The sequence below is a fragment of the Aquarana catesbeiana genome, linkage group LG06 (genome assembly GCF_042186555.1).
Source record: "Aquarana catesbeiana isolate 2022-GZ linkage group LG06, ASM4218655v1, whole genome shotgun sequence".
Classification (NCBI taxonomy): domain Eukaryota; kingdom Metazoa; phylum Chordata; class Amphibia; order Anura; family Ranidae; genus Aquarana; species Aquarana catesbeiana.
In genome coordinates, this window is record NC_133329.1 from 187,353,519 (window position 1) to 187,377,957 (window position 24,439).

Below are 24,439 nucleotides of genomic sequence, written 5' to 3' on the forward strand. Positions count from 1 at the left end.
AGTAAGTATTTGTTCTGTGTTTCTATTATTATTATTATTTGCATGCTGCTCCATGTGCTTTTCTTTACTGTTGTACATTTTAAAATGGCAACTTTCATGTTCATAGTAATCGGTCGGAGGAAACATCGTTCGTTTGCCCACTTATAAGATGTTTTTGGCAGATACAGCTTAACTACATTTGTTCATGCCTATTTGTATTAAAATAAGTTTGTTGTCTAGATGGGTTTGTAACTAGAATGAAATGTAAACGTGATTCCGTGTAAGGAGAGGACACTCAGCAGCTGTTTACACATCTGGATGCAGGAGCACTAGTGTGGGACACCAGAACAAACTTTTTAGGGTGTCCCACACAGGTGCTCCAGTGGATACTAGGGGTGTCTCCATGTGGGAAACTTTAACAAAAAAGGGAAGTATTCCAGCTTTAGAAAGGAAATTAAATGATCTTCAGCTTGGAACTCTGCCAAAACAGACAATTGTACGACACTTCCAAGCAATGTTTCATATTCCTATTTCTGCCCTCAAATATCTGGGTGCTAAGTATACATATTTTTATTCACATAGGGGAGAAAAGACTTGGGACATCTGAGGACACCAGGGACCCCCCACCTACTAAAGAAGGGGAAATCCCCACACCACAAGCAGAGGATGTGGAGGGAGAGGTTTATGAAGTGGGTGAAATTGTCACCACAACAGGTGTGTCTGAGACCACAGGTCAGGTAATCGATGTATGCCTGCATATTTATAATACATGGTGTGTTTTTTTCTTTTAGGTGATGTGGATGTTGTGGAAGAAGAATCTCGTTTCACCAGTGAAAGTGCCCAGATCCTCATCGGGGACAGAATGGGGTGCAATCGTGATTTAGAAAATCAAAGGAAAACATCAATGATGTTCAACAAAAAATGAAGATCATTATTGATGTTTTAGGCAGAATATAAAACACACAAAAATTGTATCATTTTCTCATGTATTTTTTCAAAGATAAAAAAGTTTTAAAGTATTTTAAAAGCCAAATTTTGAAGATGCACACGGGTGTGTCAACATGTGCTATCTGCAATCAAGGGATATCACTGTACACGTTTTGTGGGTGCAATCCCTTCCTCGCAACTGAATTAGGGGAGAGGAAGGGGTTGGGGTTGCACCCCCAAAACACATCCATTGATCCCCCACGATGGGAGCTAGCACATGTTGACATTGGATCAGGAGGGAAATCCCCAGTTTGAATCCCAATTTGTGTGCATCTTCAAAATTTGGCTTTTACAGGGGTGACATCACCCCATCTGATGAAGGCAATATCAACACAGTTTGGACATCCTCATGTCTGATATTGCCTTCACTTTATCAAAGTTGAACTTTGTAAGTTCTGAGTTGTGTATGTTATGCTTTGAAACATGCCTGTTTAACAAAAAAAAAAAGGATATTTACAATGTGAAAAAAAAAATATACACCAAAGATGTTGGTTTGTTCAAAAACCCTTTTCTAATGCACATGTGAATGTGCTTTGAGTAAAATGTTTTCTACTCAACAATGTGTGGCTTCTTCTTTCAATGCTCAATAGCAATTTTTGTAGTAAGTTGGTGTTTATATGGACAATGGGGTTATTTACTAAAGGCAAATTGTCAGGAGACTAGTAGACCAGACTGTGTGGACTGCACAGAGATAACCCAAAACGCATGTAAGTGAATAAATGATATTTATTAAAATAGGTGATAATTCAGAAAATACAAACATTGCAAATCCAACACAACAAACCCACTACAAACAACAATATATACAGCAAAGGGGCAATACCGGAATCACAGATGTCAGCCAGGCCAGGGTCATACACAGCAGGTCAGCAGGAACCAGAGATATACCAGAAACATAAACATTTAGCCAAGCCTCATACACAGGAGATAAGCAACTGAACCAGGGCAGGTTGGGAGAGGGAGATAATTGATGGAATAGGATACAGGCTCAGGAGCAGGTTCAGGTTCAGGTTCAGATACAGGAGATACAGGTTTACAGGATACGGGATACGGGATAACAGGTCAGGGCGCAAGGAAGAAAGATACCAAGGCAAGCCTATGAGGGCTTGCCGGGTATTTATAAGGCTGTGGTAATTGACCTCATGTTACAGCTGAGTGCAGAGTGTGCTGTTTGCTCCACACTGCCGGAGTGCACCCGCTGGTGGACACCAGTACTACGGCCCAAGGATGCAACAGTGCCACCAGCAGGAGAGACCTCTTACTACAGGTCCCAGGTGTTGGAAGACACCCGCTGGTGGACACTGGTACTGCGATCCAAGAGACCGATAGCGCCACCAACGGGTAAACCCTCTCATGACACAAATCCACTTTGCACTACAAGTGCAGTTTCATGTGCACTTTTGCAGTGCACTTGGAGTGCAAAGTGGATTTTCCTTTAGTAAATAACTCCCACGGTGTTTTCTAATTTGCCACAATCATGCCATTTTCATGACTTCACAAAATTCATTCATGGTACTAAAAAGGATGAATATTTTTGTCAGTAATGCATTACATACATTAACAACAAAAACAAGGTGTGTGTAGCAGACCCACAACATAATAATAGTTCACTGAAGAAGAGTTTGTCACCTCGTGTATCAAATAAATTACATTTGCATTATTGAAGAAAATGTCCAAAAGGAAAAGCCCACTGGAGAACCTAGGAGACAGCTAAAAGAAACCCAGGCAGTAAATCAAAGGAAATCTTCTTTCAGTTTAAGTTCAAAAATTGTTCATAAAATGTTTCTTAAACAGTTTCTGGCATATCAATGGCCCCCTACTCAACATACTTCTGTCTTACTTCGTGGGAGCTTTGGGGGGACAAACCAGGACAGCCAGCTTCAAGCGCCGTCAGGTTTCTTGTTGAAGTCCGGCCTCAGGCCCAACTGAGGCCAAATAGTTCATTGAATTTCTCCTTAAATAGTTGTGTAGAATGCAGCATGCAAGGATTATATGGTTAAGTTTATATTCCGCCATGTTGATTGGCGTAAGGAATAGGCGGAACCGGCTGGCCATTATCCCAAAATCGTTCTCCACCACTCTTCCTGGCTCTGGCCAGACGGTAGTTATAAACCCTCTGGTCCGGGGTCAGGGTCCTCATGGCTTTAAAACGGTCGGCTCGTCAGAACGAACTAACAGAAAGCACTGAAAAACAGAAAGGTCGGAGCTGAAAATCAGAAACTAGCAGACAAGAACGCACTGTAAATCAAATCCGTAATATAAATACGAACCCACAAGCACAAACTGAAGAGCAGTAAATATCGGAAAAGCAGATGGCTAAAAAGCACGAATCGTCTGTCACCAAACTTCTACTAACACGAGATTAGCGGAAGGAGCCCAAAGGGTGGCGCACTTGGTATTGAACTTTCTCTTTCTAGTGCCGTCGTACGTGTTGTACGTCACCGCGTTCTTGACGTTCGGAATTTCCAATCAACTTTGTGTGACCGTGTGTATGCAAGACAAGTTTGAGCCAACATCCGCCGGAAAAAAACATGGATTTTGTTTTCGGAATGTGCGATTGTGTGTACGTGGCATTAGTCTTAGCAGCACCTCCCACATGCACAATCTTCTTGTTCTGCCAAACAAATTCCCTTATTCGTGCCCCAAATGATATCACAAATAAGGAAACAGGTTGGGTGGAACAAGGAGAGTACTTCAAGTGCATGTAGAAGGTATAAATGTAAAGCAGACATTATGGAGAACTAATAAAGAATTAATACAATCAGCGCAAAAAATATTCAAAATGAACCAATTGAGTGTTGCACAGCTATACACTGTGAAAACACTGTATTTTGGAGAACTAGTCCCTTCAGGCTCTGTTCAACCGATGATAAGGCATTTCCCAAATGCCCATTTCTTTATATTTTAGATTATGGCCAGGGAGTTTCCCAGACTACAGCTGAATGAGGTCGGGTACACTTTAATGTTCAGGAAGCTGTCACAAACAGGACAGCTTCCCAGCATATCTGGTTTGTGCTGGACTATCTTTATCAGGCACTGGTTAGCTGATGGGTGACTCAGTGGGGAGCATGGAAGGGGTCACTTCCAGTGGGCTACACCCAGTGGTAGGTGGTAGTGGACCCCCTCTGAGGGTTTGGGCTGCTACCTTTCTGGTGGCACAATACCATAGTCTCAGCAAGAACTTGGGTGAGGAGGGAAGAGTGCCTGGTATCCGGAATAATGCGACTCTAATGCTGCGTACACATGATCAGATTTTCTGACAACAAATGTTGTCAGAAATTCCGACCGTGTGTAGGCTCCATCGGACATTTTTTGTTGGAATCTCCGACAACAAAAATTTGAGAGCAGGATCTGAAATTTTCCGACAACAAAATCCATTGTCGGAAATTCAGAGCATGTGTACACAATTCCGACGCACAAAATTCCACCCATGCTCTGAATCAAGTACGAGGCGGAAGCGCTCAGTCTGGTAAAACTAGCATTCATAATGGAGATAGCACATTCGTCAAGCTGCACATTTTGTAATCTTTCAACGCAGCGCATTCTCTTCTTCTTTATAATGCTAGAATAATGAAGTTGTTTTGCAGCTGATATTCACACAGAGTTCTGATAAACTGATTTCTTTCTTATTTCTTGTGATCTCATGAATAACATTTTTTGTTTTTTCGCCAGATCTCCAGCATAATGTTTTTCATTTTTGTTTATTTTAATCTCCTTTTTTTTGAAAAATCAAGATCTCCTGTTTTTTTTTTTTTTTTTTTTTTAGTGATCTCCATAATCTTTTTTTTTCATTTTGTGTGTCAAGTTACCACAACACCATTATTATCTTGTATTTTTTAACCTCAAGGAGATTGTTTGGTGTTGGTGTCCCTTGTTCATTTTACATTTTCTTTTTGAAATGTACCTGCCTACTCACAAACTGTCCTTTTTTAATTATAACACATAGCCAATGATTTAAGAAAAAATATATACATTTATTAGGGGTCATAATAAAATAAAGAGCAAGGCAACGCTGGATAAACTGGTGAAATTAGTGAAGCCTTTGTACCCCAGGGCACACATCAACTATTTGACAGGCAAAATTGGGAGCCTGAGGAGTCCATTTAATAGGGAGCACAATCCGGTCCAGGACACTGAGAGATCAGGAACAGCAGCAGATGACATATATGTCCCCAGGCTGTGGTCTTGCAACAGCCTGCATCTTTTGCCAGACCAGACCGAACCCAGGCCATCACTCTCTTGTCTTCCTTACACGCTTGCTTCCAGGCTGTGGCTCTGGTATTGGAGTTGTGGCAGGAGGTGGAGGAGGATGGCCCAACTCACACAGGTGGGTTTTGCTTGTGATTTTGCCCCTCAACCCCTTATTTAGGGCCACATATATCAGTTCCTCACAAAAGAGGCCTTGGCCCACCTCCATTTCCAGCATTTTGTTGGCAGCCATGCAGGTATAGGCCTCCAGAAGATTGGTGGGGGTTCTGAGGGCCGCAGAAGCCTGCCGAATTAACCAAAGTGCTGACTCCTCCATGCTCCTCCCCTCCCTGGGCCTTTTTTGTTGAAGGTGGAGGGGAGGGACCTGGGATTCAGTCAGGCTACTGGGCCCGGCCACCTCCTGGCTGCCACTTACACCCCGCCACCTCCTGGATGCCACTTACCCCTGCCACCTCCTGGCTGCCACTTTCTACAGCCTCCTCCTGGCTGAGGATTTCCTGTGTATGAAAAATGGACCTAGTTTTAGTTTATTGTTCATCAATCACACAAAATTTTGAGAAACATGTTGAACAATGCTATACCTGACTCAAGCTGGGCTCCTCCACATTTTCTTCCTGGGTGGAAGGCCCAGGTTGGATGTCAGAAGCCTCAGCTGTGATGGAAGGAAGAGTGGAAGGAAGGGTTGAGAGTGATGGCCTGATTTTAGTCTGGTCTGACAGAAATCACAGTCTGTCGTAGTATCACAGCTTGGGTACATAAATGTCATCTGCTGCTGCTCCTGATGTCTGGGAATCCTGGACCTTCTTGAGCTCCCTATTATATGTGCTCCTCATGCCACCAATTTTGCACTTGAAATAGTTGATATCTGCCGTGGGGATCTGCGGTTTCACAAATTCCAGCAATTTATCCAGCGCTGCCTTCCTCTTTAGTCGATTTGTATAAAAGGGGTGTTTTATCTGCCACAGTCAGGGCAGCTCTCTGTACAAATCAATGAATTGGGGGAGAAAATCATGATCGTTGAATCGATCCATTTTCTCTGCAAGACACAACACAAGACAAACCCTAATGTCAGGCTAAACTTGCATAATTTTGTCCCAATATAGGCCTCAACAGTATAGGTCACTGATGCCCCAAGTTAAAATTGTACCTTTGTTAGAACGATCGGCGCTTCCACTACTCCATCCTCCACTCACAGATCGTATGTATGAAGCACGCATGTTATGCTTTATATACACTGCACATGCGTGAAACTCCGCCCGCCCCTGACCTTTCTATATAGTATATTCCCTGCCCCTTGTCTTTCAGTGCAGTGGGAGAGCACATGGCGGAGAGACAACAGGTGCATGCAGCAGAGAGCAGCAACGACTAAAGCCCAGAGCCACGAACGTCCCGATCCCGGAGGAGATTTAAGGCCTCTAATATGTCCTTGGGTGAGATGGTGGAGATGGTGGACATCTTGAAGAGGACCGACTATGACGGGAAGCATGGACCTTACCCAAACCCGAATGTGAGAAAGGCCAAGATCATGACTAAAGTTGTGAAAAGTCTGCAGAAGAATTTTGGGGTACGGCGATCGTAGGATCAACTGAGGAAACGGTGGTCAGACCTCAAATTGAGGGAGCAGGATCAGTACAGAAGAATCAAGAGAGTGCTGCAAAAAAGTAAATATTTTGTCGTGTGTTCCTATTCTTCTTATTACGTTCATGCTGCTACATGTGCTTTTCTTTACTGTTTAAAATGGCAAGTTTCAGGTTCATGGGCACAGTAATCGTTCGTAGTAATCATCATTTGTTCGCCCACTAATACAATGTTTTTGCCATGTGCAGGTTAACTACATTTGTTCATGTCTATTTCTATTAAAATAAGTTTAATACATTATTGTCTAGATGGGTTTGTAACTAGAATGAAATGCAAACTTGATTCAGTGTAAGGAGAGGACACTCAGCAGCTGTTTACACATCTGGATGCAGGAGCACTAGTGTGGGCCACCAGAACAAACTTTTTAGGGTCTCCCACACAGGTGCTCCAGTGGATACTAGGGGTGTCTTCACGTGTGAAACTTTACCCAAAAAGGTAAGTATTCAGCCTTTATAAAGGGAAAAAATAATGTCTTCAGCTTGGAACTCTGCCAAAACTGACAATTGTACAACACTTCAAGCAGTGTTTCATATTCCTATTTCTTGCCTCAAATATCTGTGTGCTAAGTTAACCTTTATATTATTCACATAGGGGAGAAAAGAATCGGGACGTCAGAGGACACCAGGGATCCCCAACCTCCTAAAGAAGGGGAAATCCCAAAACCACAACCTGAGGATGTGGAGGAAGGAGAGGTTTATGAAGTTGGCGAAATAGTGACAGCAACAGGTGAGTGTCTGAGACCACAGCTTCAGGTAATCAATGTATGCCTGCATATTTATAATACATGGTGTGTTTTTTTTTCTTTTAGGTGATGTGGATGTTGTGGAAGAAAAATTATCTCATTTCACAAGTGCACACGTCCTCATTGGGGAGATCATGGTGTGCAATGGGGATTTACTGAAAATCAAGGAAGACATCAATGATGTTGAAAAAAGATTTAAAAACATCATTGATGTTTTAGGCAGAATATAAAACACACCAAAATTTATGATTTTTTGATTTTTATTAGAACTTTTTAAAAAAATGTTGAAAGCTATATTTTGAAGATGCACACAGTGGGGGGTCATTTACTAAGATGAATGCGCTGCGCTGGTTCATACCTTAATTGGTACGCCGGATAAATCCTTAATTGAGTGTGTGAACTGGTGCACGCACAGCAGTACCTGCATGCGAGAATGTTTCCAGCACAATCCCATTGCGCTGGTTTTCAGTGAGGTACATCTCATGCTCACTGCAATAGGAAAAACATATCTTCCTATTAAAGCAGCGCATGGGTTCCCCCTCCGGGGGCATACCAGGCCCTTCTGTCTGGTATGGATTTTAAGGGGAACCCCTTATGCCGAAAAAACAGCGTGGGGGTCCCCCCAAAATCCATACCAGACCCTTATCCGAGCACGCAGCCTGGCCAGTCAGGAAAGGGGGTGGGGACGAGCGAGCACCCCCCCTGAGCTGTACCAGGCTGCATGCCCTCAACATGGGGGATGGGTGCTTTGGGGAAGGGGGGCGTGCTGCGGCCCCCACCCCAAAGCACCTTGTCCCCATGTTGATGAGGACAAGGGCCTCTTCCCGACAACCCTGGCCGTTGGTTGTTGGGGTCTGCTGGCGGGGGGCTTGTCAGAATCCGGGAGCCCCCTTTAATAAGGGGGCCCCCAGATCCCGGCTCCCCACCCTATGTGAATGAGTATGGGGTACATGGTACCCCTACCCATTCACCTGGGGGAAAAAAGTGTCAAGAAAATAAACACTTCCTGTATGGCTATATGACAGGAAGCAAAGCCAATTTTAAGAAGGGACACAAAGCCCAACCTAAAAAAAAAAAATTCTTCATTTCCCTCAAATATCCACAATTAGAATAAGATTGTCTTGAGCTTGATTTTAGTTCAGTGCTCGAAATCAGTGCTTCTCAACCCTGTCCTCAAGTACCCCCCAACAGGCCATGTTTGCAGGTTTTCCTTCATCTTGCACAGATGCTTTAAATCAAAGTCTATGGCAAAATGGTAAAATAACCACCAACCAAAAAAATACAACAAACCAAAGTAACAAATAAATTGCATAAAAACACATCTGTTTTGCAACAACATAACAAACAAAATACAAAGAGAAAATACCCAAATACACCCAAATGTACTCCCATGCTGCTTCCCACACACACACAATCTTGGCTCTTTTCAGGGCAAAGTAAAGAATGCTATCTGCAAGCTTTATATAACATAGGTTTGTGTGCTAATGAGGCAATTGCAAACACATGCACAGTCCATAAAACACACAAAATGCAAGTTCACCCAATGTAGAGAGAACTTAAAAGTGGGTACACCTGTTAAGGATGTCCTTAAATTACTAACCCAAAAAACACCCTCTGAGCATGCCCAGAAACATCCAAGTGCTGTTCACACACAAAAAGCACCAAAAAAAAGTCCCTGAGCATGTCCAGACCAACCCAAATACATTTCACACACCAAAAGGCACAGGAAAAAAAACAAAGTCCCTGAGCATGCCCAGAACAACCCAAATGCAGCTAGCACAAAATAAGACACCCCCCTGTCCAAAATTAAGCACATCATCCAGCATGCACCAAAATTACAGATGGGACAAAACACCCCCAGTCAAGGGGGGCAACCAAAGAGCCTAACATGTGCAAAAGTTCTACAACAAATACCATTGCAGTCTAAGGGAACTGACTTGGTAATTTTACTAGTCCCCACTTGGCTGGCTTATCTTCTAGTTATTGGCCTTAAAATGGGTATGGGGGCCCAGGTCCCACCCTGAGGGACATATATCAATGTCACCAATTGGACAACCCCAAAAACGAAACAAGGAGAAATGCCTTTAAATAAGCCAAATTGCTTAAGGGCCAGTTCACACCAATGCAGTCCAGTGCATATTTTATGCATCAAAAATGCATGGAAAGTTGGTTTTCAATGGCATAGTTCACACCAGTGCTTGCAGTTCCAGTGCATTCCAGTTCCAGAAAAAAAGTAGAACATGCTGCATTTTTTCTGCACTGGATTGTACTGGAAAGCTGTAAAACGCATCAAAAACGCACTGGAACGCATCTAAATGCACCAAAAACGCACTGCAACACACTTGTCCTTATTTAAGGTTAAGAAAAAAGAGGGGGGGAAGCACTGGACTGCATCAAAAATGCACCAAAAAATGCATCAAAAATGCACTGGAACACATCAAAAACGCACCTACATGCACCAAAAAACGCACTGCAACACACTTGTCCTTATTTAAGGTTAAGAAACAAGAGGGGGAAAAAAAGCACTGGACTGCATCAAAAACGCACCAAAAACACACTGGAATGCATTGCGTTCCAGGTGCTTTTCTGCATGCACGTTTTTGATGCGTTCCAGTATGTTTTTGATGCAGTCCAGTGCTTTTTTCCCCCCTCTTTTTTCTTAACCTTAAATAAGGACAAGTGTGTTGCAGTGCGTTTTTGGTGCATTTAGGTGAGTTCCAGTGCGTTTTTGATTTTACAGTGTTTCAGTACAGTCCAGTGCATAAAAAATGCAACATGTTCTACTTTTTTTTTGGGAACTGGAAATGCACTGGAACTGCAAGCACTGGTGTGAACTATGCCATTGAAAACCATATAACCTACTTTCCATGTGTTTTTGATGCAGAAAAAAAACACACTGCACTGCATGTGGTGTGAACTGGCCCTTAAGGAATAAAAGTTATTTAAAACTACTCGCAGCTATAATGAAATGTAGGTCCGGGAATACACATAAAAGTTAATTGATAAAAACAGCATTAAGAAAAAAAACAAAATTAAGAAAAAAAAATGCGTGGGGTTCCCCCGAAATTCCATACCAGGCCCTTCAGGTCTGGTATGGATATTAAGGGAAACCCCGCGCCAAAATAAAAAAAATGGCGTGGGGGTCCCCCCAAAAATCCATACCAGACCCTTATCCGAGCATGCAACCTGGTAGGCCGCAGGAAAAGAGGGGGGACGAGAGAGTGCCCCCCTCCTGAACCGTACCATGCCACATGCCCTCAACATTGGGAGGGTGCTTTGGGGTAGCCCCCCAAAGCACCTTGTCCCCATGTTGATGGGGACAAGGGTCACATTCCCACAACCCTTGCCCGGTGGTTGTGGGGGTCTGAGGGCGGGGGGCTTATCGGAATCTGAAAGCCCCCTTTAACAAGGAGACGCCCAGATCCCGGCCCCCCCTGTGTGCAATGGTAAGGGAGTACAGAAGTACCCCTACCATTTCACAAAAAAATGTCAAAAATGTTAAAAATGACAAGAGACCGTTTTTGACAATTCCTTTATTTAAAGCCTTCTTCTTTCCATCTTCTTTGGGTCTTCTTCCTTCTTCCTTCGGTTTCTTCCTCTGGTTCTTCCTCCGATCCTCTGCTTCTTGCTCCAGTGTTCTCGTCCGGCATCTTCCTCCACGGCATCTTCTTCCCCCGCTTCGTTCTTGGGCCACTCTGCATCCATGGGAGGCTCCTGCTGTGTGACGCTTCTCTTCTTCTGACACTTATATAACGGAACCGTGCTTCAGAGGGGGCGGAATAACCGGGTGGCCACGCCCCCTGTTATTTAAGAAGTGTCAGAAGAAGAGAAGCGTCACACAGCGTGAGCCTCCCATGGATGAGGAGCGGAACGAGAATGAAGCGGGGAAGAAGACGCTGCGGAGGAAGATGCTGGACGAGAACACCGGAGCAAGAAGCAGAGGATCGGAGGAAGAACCAGAGGAAGAAGAAGATGGAGGAAGAAACCGAATGAAGAAGGAAGGAAGAAGGAAGAAGACATGAAGAAGATGGAAAGAAGAAGGCTTTAAATAAAGGAATTGTCAAAAACGGTCTCTTGTCATTTTTAACATTTTTGACACTTTTTTGTGAAATGGTAGGGGTACTTTTGTACCCCATTACCATTTCACACAGGGGGGGCCGGGATCTGGGGGTCCCCTTTTTAAAGGGGGCTTCCAGATTCCGATAAGCCCCCCGCCCACAGACCCCCACAACCACCGGGAAAGGGTTGTGGGGATGAGGCCCTTGTCCTGATCAACATGGAAGCAAGGTGCTTTGGGGGGACCCCAAAGCACCCTCCCAATGTTGAGGGCATGTGGCCTGGTACGGTTCAGGCCTGCAAAGTTGCGTGCTCGGATAAGGGCCTGGTATGGATTTTGAAGGGGCCCCCTACACATTTTTTTTCCTTAATTTTGTTTTTTTTCTTAATGCTGTTTTTATCAATGAACTTTTATGTGTATTGCCGGACCGACATTTCATTATAGCTGCGAAGTGAACCAGCGTTAAAAGAAAAAAAAGTTTTGAGGTGCGCCCGCTCAACCTATGCAAATGCATATACGTTGCTTGACATTTACTAAGATTTTGCCAGAGCAGTGAACCAAAGCATTTGAACAAGCGCAAATGCCGTTTGCGCATGCGCGGTGCATAAATTGACCTCCCGCAGTTCTAAATGTACTTGCCGACGCAGCAGGCTTGTTCAGATAAAGTTACTTTCTCATTCTATTTTGGGCATATTTGTTACTTGGGCAGTTATTACTATACTTCCTCACATCAACCACATCACCCCCATAATATTGGCACTTCCAGCTTAAATTTTAAGTTAAAGATGCCGTGCGCCATGTCTATAGTTGCGTACCGATTGCCTCTTCCTGTGCGTCGGGAAGAGAATAGTAAATGGGGAATTGTGCTGTGTTACCGGCGCAAATGTTTTGTAGATACGAAAAAGTCCTTTGCGCATCGGCGTGCGCCGCAACTCATGGCGCAAATACTTCATAAATCAGCCCCAGTGTGTCAACATGTGCTATCTGCCATCATGGGATATCAAGGTACACATTTTGTGGGTGCAACCCCTTCCTCACAACTAAAGTAGCTGAGAGGAAGGGGTTGTACCCCGAAACACGTCCATTGACCCCCCATGATGGGAGCTAGCACATGTTGACCTTAGGCATGGGATCAGGAGGGAAATCCCCATTTTGACTCTCAATTTGTGTGCATCTTCAAAATTTGGCTTTCACAGGGGTGACATCACCCCATCTGATGAAGGCAATATCAACACAGTTTGGACATACTAATGTCTGATATTGCCTTCAATTTATCAAAGTTGAACTTTGTAAGTTCCCGAGTTGTGAATGTTATGCTTTGAAACATGCCTGTTTAACCAAAAAAAGGATATTTACAACGTGAAAAAAATATATACACCAAAGATGTTGGTTTGTTTAACCACTTCAGCCTCGGAAGGATTTACCCCCTTCCTGACCAGAGCACTTTTTACAATTTGGCACTGCGTCGCTTTAACTGCTAATTGCGCGGTCAATTCAATACTGTACCCAAACTAAATTTGCGTCCTTTTGTTCCCACAAATAGAGCTTTCTTTTGATGGTATTTGATCACCTCCGCGGTTTTTATTTTTTGTGCTATAAACGGAAAAAGACTGAAAATTTTGAGAAAAAACGATATTTTCTACTTTTTGTTATAAAAAAAATCCAATAAACTCAATTTTAGTCATACATTTAGTCCAAAATATATTCAGCCACATGTCTTTGGTAAAAGAAAATGTCAATAAGGTATATTTATTGGTTTGCGCAAAAGTTATAGCGTCTACAAACTAGGGTACATTTTCTGGAATTTACACAGCTTTTAGTTTATGACTGCCTATCTCATTTCTTGAGGTGCTAAAATGACAGGGCAGTACAAACCCCCCCAAATGACCCCATTTTGGAAAGTAGACACCCCAATTGCTGAGAGGCATGTTGAGCCCATTGAATATAAATTTTTTTTGTCTCAAGTGATTGAATAATGACAAAAAAAATTAAAAAATTACAAAAAGTTGTCACTAAATGATATATTGCTCACACAGGCCTTGGGCATATGTGGAATTGCACCCCACAATACATTTAGCTGCTTCTCCTGAGTATGGGGATACCACATGTGTGGGACTTTTTGGGAGCCTAGCCGCGTACGGGGCCCGGAAAACCAAGAATCGCCTTCAGGATTTCTAAGGGCGTAAATTTTTTATTTCACTTCTCACTACCTATCACAGTTTTGAAGGCCATAAAATGCCAGGACAGTTCAACTCCCCCCAAATGACCCCATTATAGAAAGTAGACACCCCAAGCTATTTGCTGAGAGGCATGTTGATTCCATGGAATATTTTATATTTTGCCACAAGTTGCGGGAAAATGACAAACTTTTTTTTTTCCACAAAGTTGTCACTAAATTATATATTGCTCAAACACACCATGGGCATATGTGGAATTACACCCCAAAATACATTCTGCTGCTTCTCCTGAGTACGGGGATACCACATGTGTGGGACTTTTTGGGAGCCTAGCTGCATACGGGGCCCCGAAACCAATCACCCCCTTCAGGATTTCTAAGGGCGTAAATTTTTGATTTCACTCCTCACTACCTATCACAGTTTCGAAGGCCATAAAATGCCAAGATGGCACAAAACCCCCCAAATGACCCCATTTTGGAAAGTAGACAACCCAAGCTATTTACTGAGAGGCATGGTGAGTATTTTGCAGCTCTCATTTGTTTTTGAAAATGAAGAAAGAAAAGAAAAATGTATTTTTTTTTCTTTTTTCAAATTTCAAAACTTTGTGACAAAAAGTGAGGTCTGCAAAATACTCACCATACCTCTCAGCAAATAGCTTGGGGTGTCTACTTTCCAAAATGGGGTCATTTGGGGGGAATATGTGCCATCTGGGCATTCCATGGCCTCCGAAACTGTGATAGGCAGTGAGGAGTGAAATCAAAAATTTAAACCCTTAGAAACCCTGAAGGCAGTGCTTGGTTTTTGGGGTCCTGTATGCGGCTAGGCTCACAAAAAGTCTCACACATGTGGTATCCCCGTACTCAGGAGAAGCAACAGAATGTATTTTGGGGTGTAATTTCACATATTCCCATGGCATGTTTGAGCAATATATCATTTAGTGACAACTTTGTGCAAGAAAAAAAGAAAATTGTCTTTTTCCCGCAACTTGTGTCACAATATAAAATATTCCAGGGACTCGACATGCCTCTCAGCAAATAGCTTGGGTTGTCCACTTTCCAAAATGGGGTCATTTGGGGGGGGGGTTTGAACTGTCCTGGCATTTTATGCACAGCATTTAGAAGCTTATCTCACACATCAACCACTTGAAGACAAAGCCCTTTCTGACACTATTTGTTTACATGAAAAAATATTTTTTTTTGCAAGAAAATTACTTTGAACCCCAAACATTATATATATTTTTTAAAGCAAAGGCCCTATAGATTAAAATTTTTTCTTTTCACACAGTATTTGCGCAGCGATTTTTCAAATGCATTTTTTGGGGAAAAAACACACTTTTTATAATTTTAATGCACTAAAAAACACTATATTGCCCAAATGTTTGATGAAATAAAAAAGATGATCTTAGGCTGAGTACATGGATACCAAACATGACATGCTTTAAAATTGCACACAAACGTGCAGTGGCGACAGACTACATACATTTTTAAAAGTCTTTACAGGTTACCACTTTAGATTTACATAGGAGTTCTACTGCTAAAATTACTGACCTTCGCGGTGATAGCTCACATGCATGGTGAAATTGCTGTTTACATTTGACACCAGACCAACGGGAACAGGGGTGTTTTTTTTTTTTCTTTATTTTTTTTTTTGCTTTTTTATCTTATTTTTAAACTGTTCCTTTCATTTTTTTAAAATCATTTTTATTGTTATGTCAGGGAATTTAAATATCCCCTATGATAGCAATAGGTAGTGACAGGTACTCTTTTTTGAAAAAAATGTGGTTTATTAGACCCTAGATCTCTCCTCTGCCCTCAAAGCATCTGACCACACCAAGATCAGTGTGATAAAATGCTTTCCCAATTTCCCAATGGCGCTGTTTACATCTGGCGAAATCTAAGTCATGAAATGCTCGTAGCTTCCGGTTTCTTAGGCCATAGAGATGATTGAAGCCATTCTGGTCTCTGATCAGCTCTATGGTCAGCTGGCCAAATCACCGGCTGCATTCTCAGGTTTCCTGTTGGGACAGGAGAGCCAGAGAAAAACATGGAAGACGGTGGGAGGGGGGGACATTCCCTCCCACTGCTTGTAAAAGCAGGCTAATTAGCCACTAGGATTGCTTTTACATGAAAGCCGACCGCTGGCTGAAAAGAATGATACCAAGATGATACCTAAACCTGCAGGCATCATTCTGGTATAACCACTCAAAGTCCAGCAACATACCAGTACCTTGCTGGTCCTTGTTGGGCATATATATCGTAATCTTTTTTTTCATGCAGCCTGTGGGCTGAACGAAAAAAAGAGATTGATTGGTGGGTATGCCCACCATTAGAATACCTCCCTTCATCCACCCACTTCTAATGATGGGCATACATGCACCATTTATATATGCCGAAGCATGGGGGCATCCGCCCCTAAAGTTAGGAGCAAATCGCTCCTCCGCCCCTGCTGCCTGCGCTGGAGTCACTGCTTTATGTATCGTGGGAGCAAACACTGTTGCTGTCAAGATAAATAAATCCGCGCTGCAGCTGAATTGCGTACCTGAAGACAAAAAAATGGTTAACAATAAAACACAGTAAACAGTAAAGCATAAAAAATTGCATACCTGAAAAGCAAACATGATAAAACATAATAACAATAAAACATTGCAGAATAGAATACAGTAAAAAAAGAGCAGAACAATAGTGAGAGAGTAGAGAGAGAGAGAGAGAGAGAGAGCAACTATTTTTGTTTTTTTTATCTTATATATTTTTTTGTGTTTTATTTTTTTTTTACACTTTTTTTGTAACTGTAACTTTTATAACTGTAACCGGTTCCAGGTTCGGGTCTCTCAAAATGCGATGGCATCTTGGGAGACCCTGTGAAAAAAAAAGGGCAACTATTTTTGTTTTTTTTATTTTATATATTTTTTTGTGTTTTATTTTTTTTTTTTTACACTTTTTTTGTAACTGTAACTTTTATAACTGTAACCGGTTCCAGGTTCGGGTCTCTCAAAATGCGATGGCATCTTGGGAGACCCTGTGAAAGTGTGCCTAGTCTGTGCAATGCTGTACCCTACGCTAATACTCAACTAGTGTATGGTAGCGTTCAAAACATTCACCAATGCAAAGACCAGGATTGTCAGGACAGGAGGGACAATAGCGGGTGTCACACCTATATCCGTGCTTGCTGCAGACACGACATCTTTTTTGGGGGGATTCGTTGGGTAGGGGTACTCGGGAGGACATAAAGAAAATGCCTCTCATGCAGCTGACTGCATTTGGTTGGGGATGTGAATGGGGGAAGTACGGGTGTTGCAGAAGTGGTGGGTTCCCAATTAGGATTGGCGAATGCAGCAGGAAGGGCACTATGGGCACGACGGGCCTGTGTTTGTCTTCTTCTTGGTGGCAGTGGGACACTACTTGTGCTTGCCACCTCACCAGCTTGAACTGCACTTATGGGACTCGCCACGTCACCAAGTGTTACTGCAGTGCTGGTTTGACTACGACCGGTGTGTACTAGGACGCTGGTGCTTGCCAGTTCACCAAAATGCTACCAAAAAAACTGTTAGCGATCGCAGGGATCAGGCCTGACTCTGTGAATGATGCAGTTATGTGTTTAGTGTTTGGTAAGTGACAGTGATCGATTGATACTGCACTTGGGTGGGCTGGGCTGGGCGGAGGGGCAAAACGCAGGTGCTAGCAGGTATCTGGGCTGATCCTGCTAACACTGTGTTTTTGAGAACCCTAAACTGCTGGGGACGCTAGTATAGATCTGATCGGATCAGATATTGATCTGTTCAGATACTATACCACTAAAGGAGGTGTACGGTGCGTGCGTGCGTGCGTGCGTGCGTGGGTGGGTGTTAGCGCTACTGGCACTAACCTGACGCTGCCTGGGGCTGGTGCTTGCCAGTTCACCAAAACACTACCAAAAAAAACTGTTAGCGATCGCAGGGATCAGGCCTGACTCTGCGAACGCTGCAGTTATGTGTTTAGTGTTTTGTAAGTGACAGTGATCGATCGATACTGCACTTGGGTGGGCTGGACTGGGCGGAGGGGCAAAAGCAGGTGCTCGCAGGTATCTGGGCTGATCCTGCTAACACTGTGTTTTTTGGAACCCTAAACTGCTGGGGACGCTAGTATAGATCTGATCGGATCAGATATTGATCCGTTCAGATACTATACCACTAAGGGAGGTGTATGCTACGTGCGTGGGTGTTAGCGGTACTGGCGCTAACCTGACGGTGCCTGGGGCGACGCAGACCCTATCTGACCCTAAAACCTAACTTATATCACCATCGGGCGATCAGGGGGCTAAACCTCTATTAGGTAATAAACGGCGGGTGCCCTGACACTATAAAAAATAAACTAACTAACCAGCGTCACCCGTAACAGTTATACGGTGATCACTGGTGAAAGGGTTAACTAGGGGGCAATCAAGGGTTAAAACCTTTATTAGGTAGTATATGGGGGTCCCTGACGCTATAAAACGCTGGCGGCGAACCTATATATTTACCTCCCTAACTAGCGTCACCAGTGACACTAATACAGCGATCAGAAAAACGATCGCTTAGTGACACTGACGACAGGGGGTGATCAAGGGGTTAAAACTTAATTAGGGGGGTACCCTAGACCTAAAGGGGGCTACCACTTCCAACTGTCACAAACTGACACCAATGCAGTAATCAGAAAAAAAAAACTGCTATTGGTGTCACTGGGAAGGGGGGGTGATTAGGGGGTGATCGGGGGTGTAAAGTGTGCCTGGTGTGTTTTACTGTAAGTGTATGTGTTGTGCACTTACTCAGATGTCTTCTCTCCTCGGTGCCGGATCAGAAAATACCGAGCCGAGGAGAGATGACATCACTTCCTCTGCCGCTGTTTACTATACAGCAGCAGAGGAAGATTCTCATTCGTTGGGAGCGATCGCGAGGGGGTGGCCATGAATGAGTGGTCTCCCCCTCAGCCTGGATCGCTCCTCTAACGATGTCGACTGCCTCGGGTACTGGGGGGGCGCGATGCGCCCCCCGCCCACAGGAGGCAGATCACATACCAGGTACGTGATTTCGCCTGCCCGTGCCATTCTGCCACAGTATATCTGCGTTAGGCGGTCGGCAAGTGGTTAAAAACCCTTTTCTAACGCACATGTGAATGTGCTTTGAGTAAAATGTTTTCTACTCAACAATGTGTGGCTTCTTATTTCAATGTAACTTTGTAAGTTCCTGAGTTGTGTATTGTTTTATGTTTTGAAAAACATGCCTGTTTACCACATTTCTACTGTCCCAAAAAAAAAAAAAATTCCAAAAAATATGTTGGTTTGTTCAAAAACCTTTTTCTAAACGCACATGTGAATGTGCACAGAGTAAAAAATTTTCTACTCAACAATGTGTGGCTTCTTCTTTCAATAGCAGTTTTTTGCTTAAGTTGGTGTTTACAGTGACAATGGGGGTTATTTACTAAAGGCAAATCCCCTTTGCACTACAAGTGCACTTTCAGTGCACTTGTAGTGCAAAGGGGATTTGCCTTTAGTAAATAACACCCACAGTGCTTTATAATTTGCATAAATCAGGCCATTATCGTCACTCCAAAAAATTAATTCAGGGTGCTGAAAATGATGAATATTATTATCATTAATGCATAACATACATTAATAACAAAAAGAAGGTGTGTGTGTAGCAGACCCACAACATAAATAATAGTTAGCTGAAGGAGAGATTGTCACCTCATGTAATAAGAAATGTGTAAGAAATTACGTTGGAACTATTGAAGAAAATGGCCCAAAAAATTGGAGAACATAGGAGACAGCTAAAAGAAATACAAGCAGTAAATCAAAGGAAATATTTTTCATTTTTAAACACAAATTTATTTTAAAAATGCATTTATTTAAATACATATAATGTGATGTTAAAGGATAAAACTTACCCTAAAATAGTCCTTCTGCAGGACCTGAATGGTGGCAGAACAGGTCTCTGGAATAATGATTCATAGAGCCTGGGGGGATGCCTGTCGAGAACTTGATGTCCTGCAGACTTCTCCCCATCGCCAAGTACCGCAAGGTGGCGGCGAGCCTCTGCTCGGGAGTGATGGCTTGCCGCATGCAGGTATCCTGCTTCGTAATATAAGGGGACAGCAAAGCCAACAGAGGGTGAAAAACGGGGTCCCTCATTCAGAGTTAATTCCTGAAATCATCAGGATTATTCTCGTGGATCTCCCTCAGCAAAGGCATATGAGAGAATTGGTCACGCTGGAGCAAACAATTCTTCATCCATGAACTCCTCCTCGCCCTGTTCATGGACTGGACTTGGGTCAAAGTAAGAACCCCAACACCAAGCCCCTGCACAGCATGAACTGTACGTACCCGCAACATGGCTTCAAAATGGTCAGCTGGTCAGAACGAACTAACAGAACGCACTGAAATTTAGAAACGAGCGGACAAGAACACACTGTATATCAAATACGTAATATAAAAATACGCACTGAAAACCAGATGCGAAATGACTACATGCACTGAAGAACAGATACGAACCCACAAGCACAAACTGAAGAGCAGTAACAAACTGAAAAGCATGAGGCTGAAAATCGCGAATCGTCTCTCACCAAACTTCTAATAACAGGAGATTAGCAGAAGGAGCCCAAAGGGTAGCGCACTGGCTATTGAACTTCCTCTTTATAGTGCTGTTGTATGTGTTGTACGTCAGCGAGGTCTGGACGATCAGAATTTCCAACAACATTTTTTGCGACCGTGTGTATGCAAGACAAGCCAACATCCATCAGAAAAAAATCCCAGGATTCCTTTTGTCGGAATGTGTGTACGCAGCATTAGAGTGATTTCAATTTTACACTAAGAGTCACATTTTTCCGGACGCTGGGTGTTCCTCTCTCCTCATCCAAGCTTTCCAGCATAATCATGCCCCACAGTGAGTGCTGGCATACTAATAATAAACCCTTACATAAGCCCAATGAAGTGACTAGCAAGTCCTCCCACATAGGCTGTACCTGTTTAACTACAGGCCTCTCTTCCACACAGCCTTTCAAAGTACACATATCATGTGGTATTTTTCAGTTTACAGTAGGTGCGGGCCAGAATCTGACACCATACACTGCACAGAACAGAGCTGAGTGTAACCTGCCACCTGATTGGAGGGAATAGACATGACTCCCTCTACTGTCAGTCACCTGTTATATGCTAGAGAGGGGAGTTGGCTGGATTTTTCTGGTATTGGGGAAAATTGGGGCCTTTGACATTGTTGTATGTTTAACACTACTTCTGCAATAAAACTTATTGAACCAGAAAATATATATATATATGCTTTGTTCATTTTTCATTTCAGAGGTTTAAAGCCCCAATAATTACCACCAGTTTCCTAATACAAGAACTGGGAGTAATCTGTTGCTCAAAGGTTTCTCAAGTTTAGGCCTTATTATTTTAGTTTAGGCCTATTATTCACTCCCTCGTTATCTCTCGCCTTGACTATTGCAACTCCCTTCTCACTGGCCTGCCTCTCCATATACTATCCCCTCTTCAGTCTTTCATGAATGCTGCTGCCAGACTAATACACCTTACCAACCACTCAGTGTCTGCCAACCCTCTCCTCCAATCCCTACACTGGCTCTCAATCACCCAGTGAATTAAATTCAAAATACTAACCACAACATCCAAAGCCATTCTCAACTCTGTCCCAAGCTACATCACCAATCTTGTCTACAAATATCACCCAAATTGTCCTCTTCGCTCTTCTCAAGACCTCCTACTCTCACGCTCTCTCATCTCCTCCTCTCATGCTCGTCTCCAGGATTTCTCTCCAGAGCCTCTCCCATCCTCTGGATCTCGCTACCTCCGGCTATCCCCTACTCTTGTTACCTTCACGCAATCCCTGAAAACTCATCTCTTCAGGAAAGTCTATCACGTCTCTAACTAATTTTTACCACTTCCATAAGCTCATTCCCCACAGTTACAACCTTTTGTACCACCTGCCTCACCCTATTAGATTGTAAGCTCTTCTGAGCAGGGCCCTCTTAATCCTTTTGTATTGTATTGTATTATAACTGTATTGTCTCCCTTTTATATTGTAAAGTGCTGCGTAAACTGTTGGCGCTATATAAATCCTGTATAATAATAATAATAATAATAATTATACATTGTAACTTACCATAAAGACCTGTATACTACTGCATTGCCCATCCTGTATGTTTCTTTGTAACACCCAAAAAACAAATCTTTAACATAAAATAAAGATCCTGCCACTAGACGTTCCCTATAATATATTACTTACCTAAAGTTCATTAAAAATCTCCAAAAACCCTAGGTCAGTGATGGCAAACCTTTTTGAGCCCGAGTGCCCAAACTGCGACACAACACCAACTTATTTATTTCAAAGTGCCAATACTGGTGATGATCGCCCACCCCAAGAGGGTTTACAGTCAGTTCAGCACTTACCCAGCTTCGGCGTCCAGTGTCAGTTTGCCTGGCAGCAGCTTGTTGTTGTTGGTGCCTGAGATTGCCCTCCTCACTCTTGATTGTGTCATCTCAGCACCGTCCTCTCACTCCTCTCTGGATGGTTCAACTCCAGGGGCTGTTGTGGCTTGGTCTCTCTCTTTTCTGAACCACCACAGCCTCCTCTCACTCTTGTCTCCAGACTCCTCTCACCCTTGTTCTCCCTTTTCCCTCAGCCCTTTTTTTCACAGGTTCCAGATTGTCCCTCCTCTTATTTTTACAGGGCATGCTGGGGCTGTAGTTTAATTAAAATGGAGCCAAAGTCTTCCGGGACTACATGTCCCATGGTGGACTTGTCCTGGCTCCTCATTGTTCCCTGGCTGCAGCCAACCAGGAGTCCTCTCGTCAGCTCTTTCCTCTACTGCAGTGCAGAGGCTTGTATTAAGTTGCTATGGGCAACCAGTCAGATCTTTCTCCCACATTCCAAGCCGCCTTTCTGTGCTCCAGCCAGAACTTCGGGAAACTTCTGCCCTGGCCTGATAGTGAACACCTGAGACACTCTCCCCGCCTCCCCGGCTGGCTGGCTTTGTTGTTAATTCTCCACTGACGCTAACAAACCATTCGGCACCCACAAACCCGAATAGAAAGTACTGTGCAATACACATAATTACAAGTATAAACACATAGATGAGAAGACAGACAAAAACAATAGGGGATCCAATTAACAATGGGAGGAAGACACTTAGAAGGCACACTACGGGAGAGACCTACTTACAATAAACACACTATGGCAGGCACCCCAGTGGTTTGAGCTGATTACATTAACATCTACAGTCATTGCTGGTTTCAGGATTAGAGGCCCCAAATATGTATATGGAACCTACAGTTCCCAGAGTCTGTGTTTTGGGGAGATATGGACTTGAGTCCAAAGCAAGGCCACTCTAATGGTCCCCCAGGTACACACTTCCCACAGAGTAGTGTTCCCTTAAAAGCCAGGGCCCATAGTTAGTAGACAAGAGACCACCCTGCAGTCCCCTCCAAAAGTCCATCCTGGCTGGGTCTGTCACATTTTTCCCCCATCCAAAGCCAACTAACAAGGTCCCAGACCTCCACCTGGTCTAGACATGCGTTAGTCAGGCAGAGTGAACTCACATAGTCGGTCCACATAATTTTAATTCTTGGCTGCAGGGAACAGTTGCCATCAGTAGGTGTGGAACAGAGGTCGTGGAATCTCTGTCCTGCTGCCAGCACTTCAGCTGGGTGGTCTTTACCGTTCTGGGGCACCATCTGCTGCTGGGGAGATAAGCCGGCTGCTCCATCTCCCTTACCCTCATCTGGCTGCTGGGACAACATTTCTCTAGTACTGTCTCCCAGGTGCATGGGTCCTTGCTGGGGAGGGGAGAAAGTTTCCTCCGCTCCGGCTGACTGTTGGGGAGGGAGGACAGCTTCCTCCACTCCCAAACGGTTAATCTGCTGCTTGGGAGTGACTGTCACCTTCTCACCCTGGGCCTCCAGAATTGCCTTAGGTGCTGGGCAGAGAGGCAGAAATCTAGGACCCTCTGTGCAGTTGCCAGTGCTTCAGCTGGAGAAGTTTAATGTAACTCCGCAGATGCTGCTGGCAGGAAATCCCATGTCCTGTCCGTGGTGTGGGAGAATGGCCTCATCTCTTAGGAAAGCTAAAGCTGGAGTTGGTGCTGGGTAGAGCTCATTGATGTTCTGCCCTGATGCCAACTGTTCCACTGGGAAGTAAACTGAAAAGTCGGTGGCCCTGCACCGATCCTTCAGAGCCACCGATTGCTGTATGCAGTAGTCAACAGCATCATGTCTTGATGCCAGCTCTTCTGCTGGAGGATCACTGTGTTGTTCCTCCTCAGCAGAAAAGTCTCCTGTCCCTGAAACCCAGATGATGTTATCAGTGCTGGGCAGAGCCTAGCAGAGCTCTGCCCTGTTTTTAGCACTTCAGTTGGAATCTCAGTAAATGTTACATCCTTCAATGAAAAGTCAATCAAATCCATGCTTTCTGTGATCTGTGGCTGGGGAGTGAGGACGGCTTCCTCTTCTCCTGAGCCCTTGAACAGCAGCTGGGGAGATGAGCTGGATGCTCCATCTCCCATACCCTTCTCTGGCTGCTGGACAGACGCATTCCTCCATCCAAGCTTGTCCTGTGCAGAAACAAGTTTGTCAAGATGAGTCAAAACTTGCTGTATCCGCCATAAGAGTTCTGCTTCCATAGCTGGAGGT

The 24,439-nt window shown here is 43.8% G+C and overlaps 1 protein-coding gene across 3 annotated transcripts in view; it reads right to left on the reverse strand.

The window, feature by feature from the left end:
• Nucleotides 1-24,439, reverse strand: part of SNX29 (sorting nexin 29) — a 2,112,233-nt gene that overhangs the window by 859,528 nt on the left and 1,228,266 nt on the right. The gene's annotated exons all lie outside the window — the stretch shown is intronic.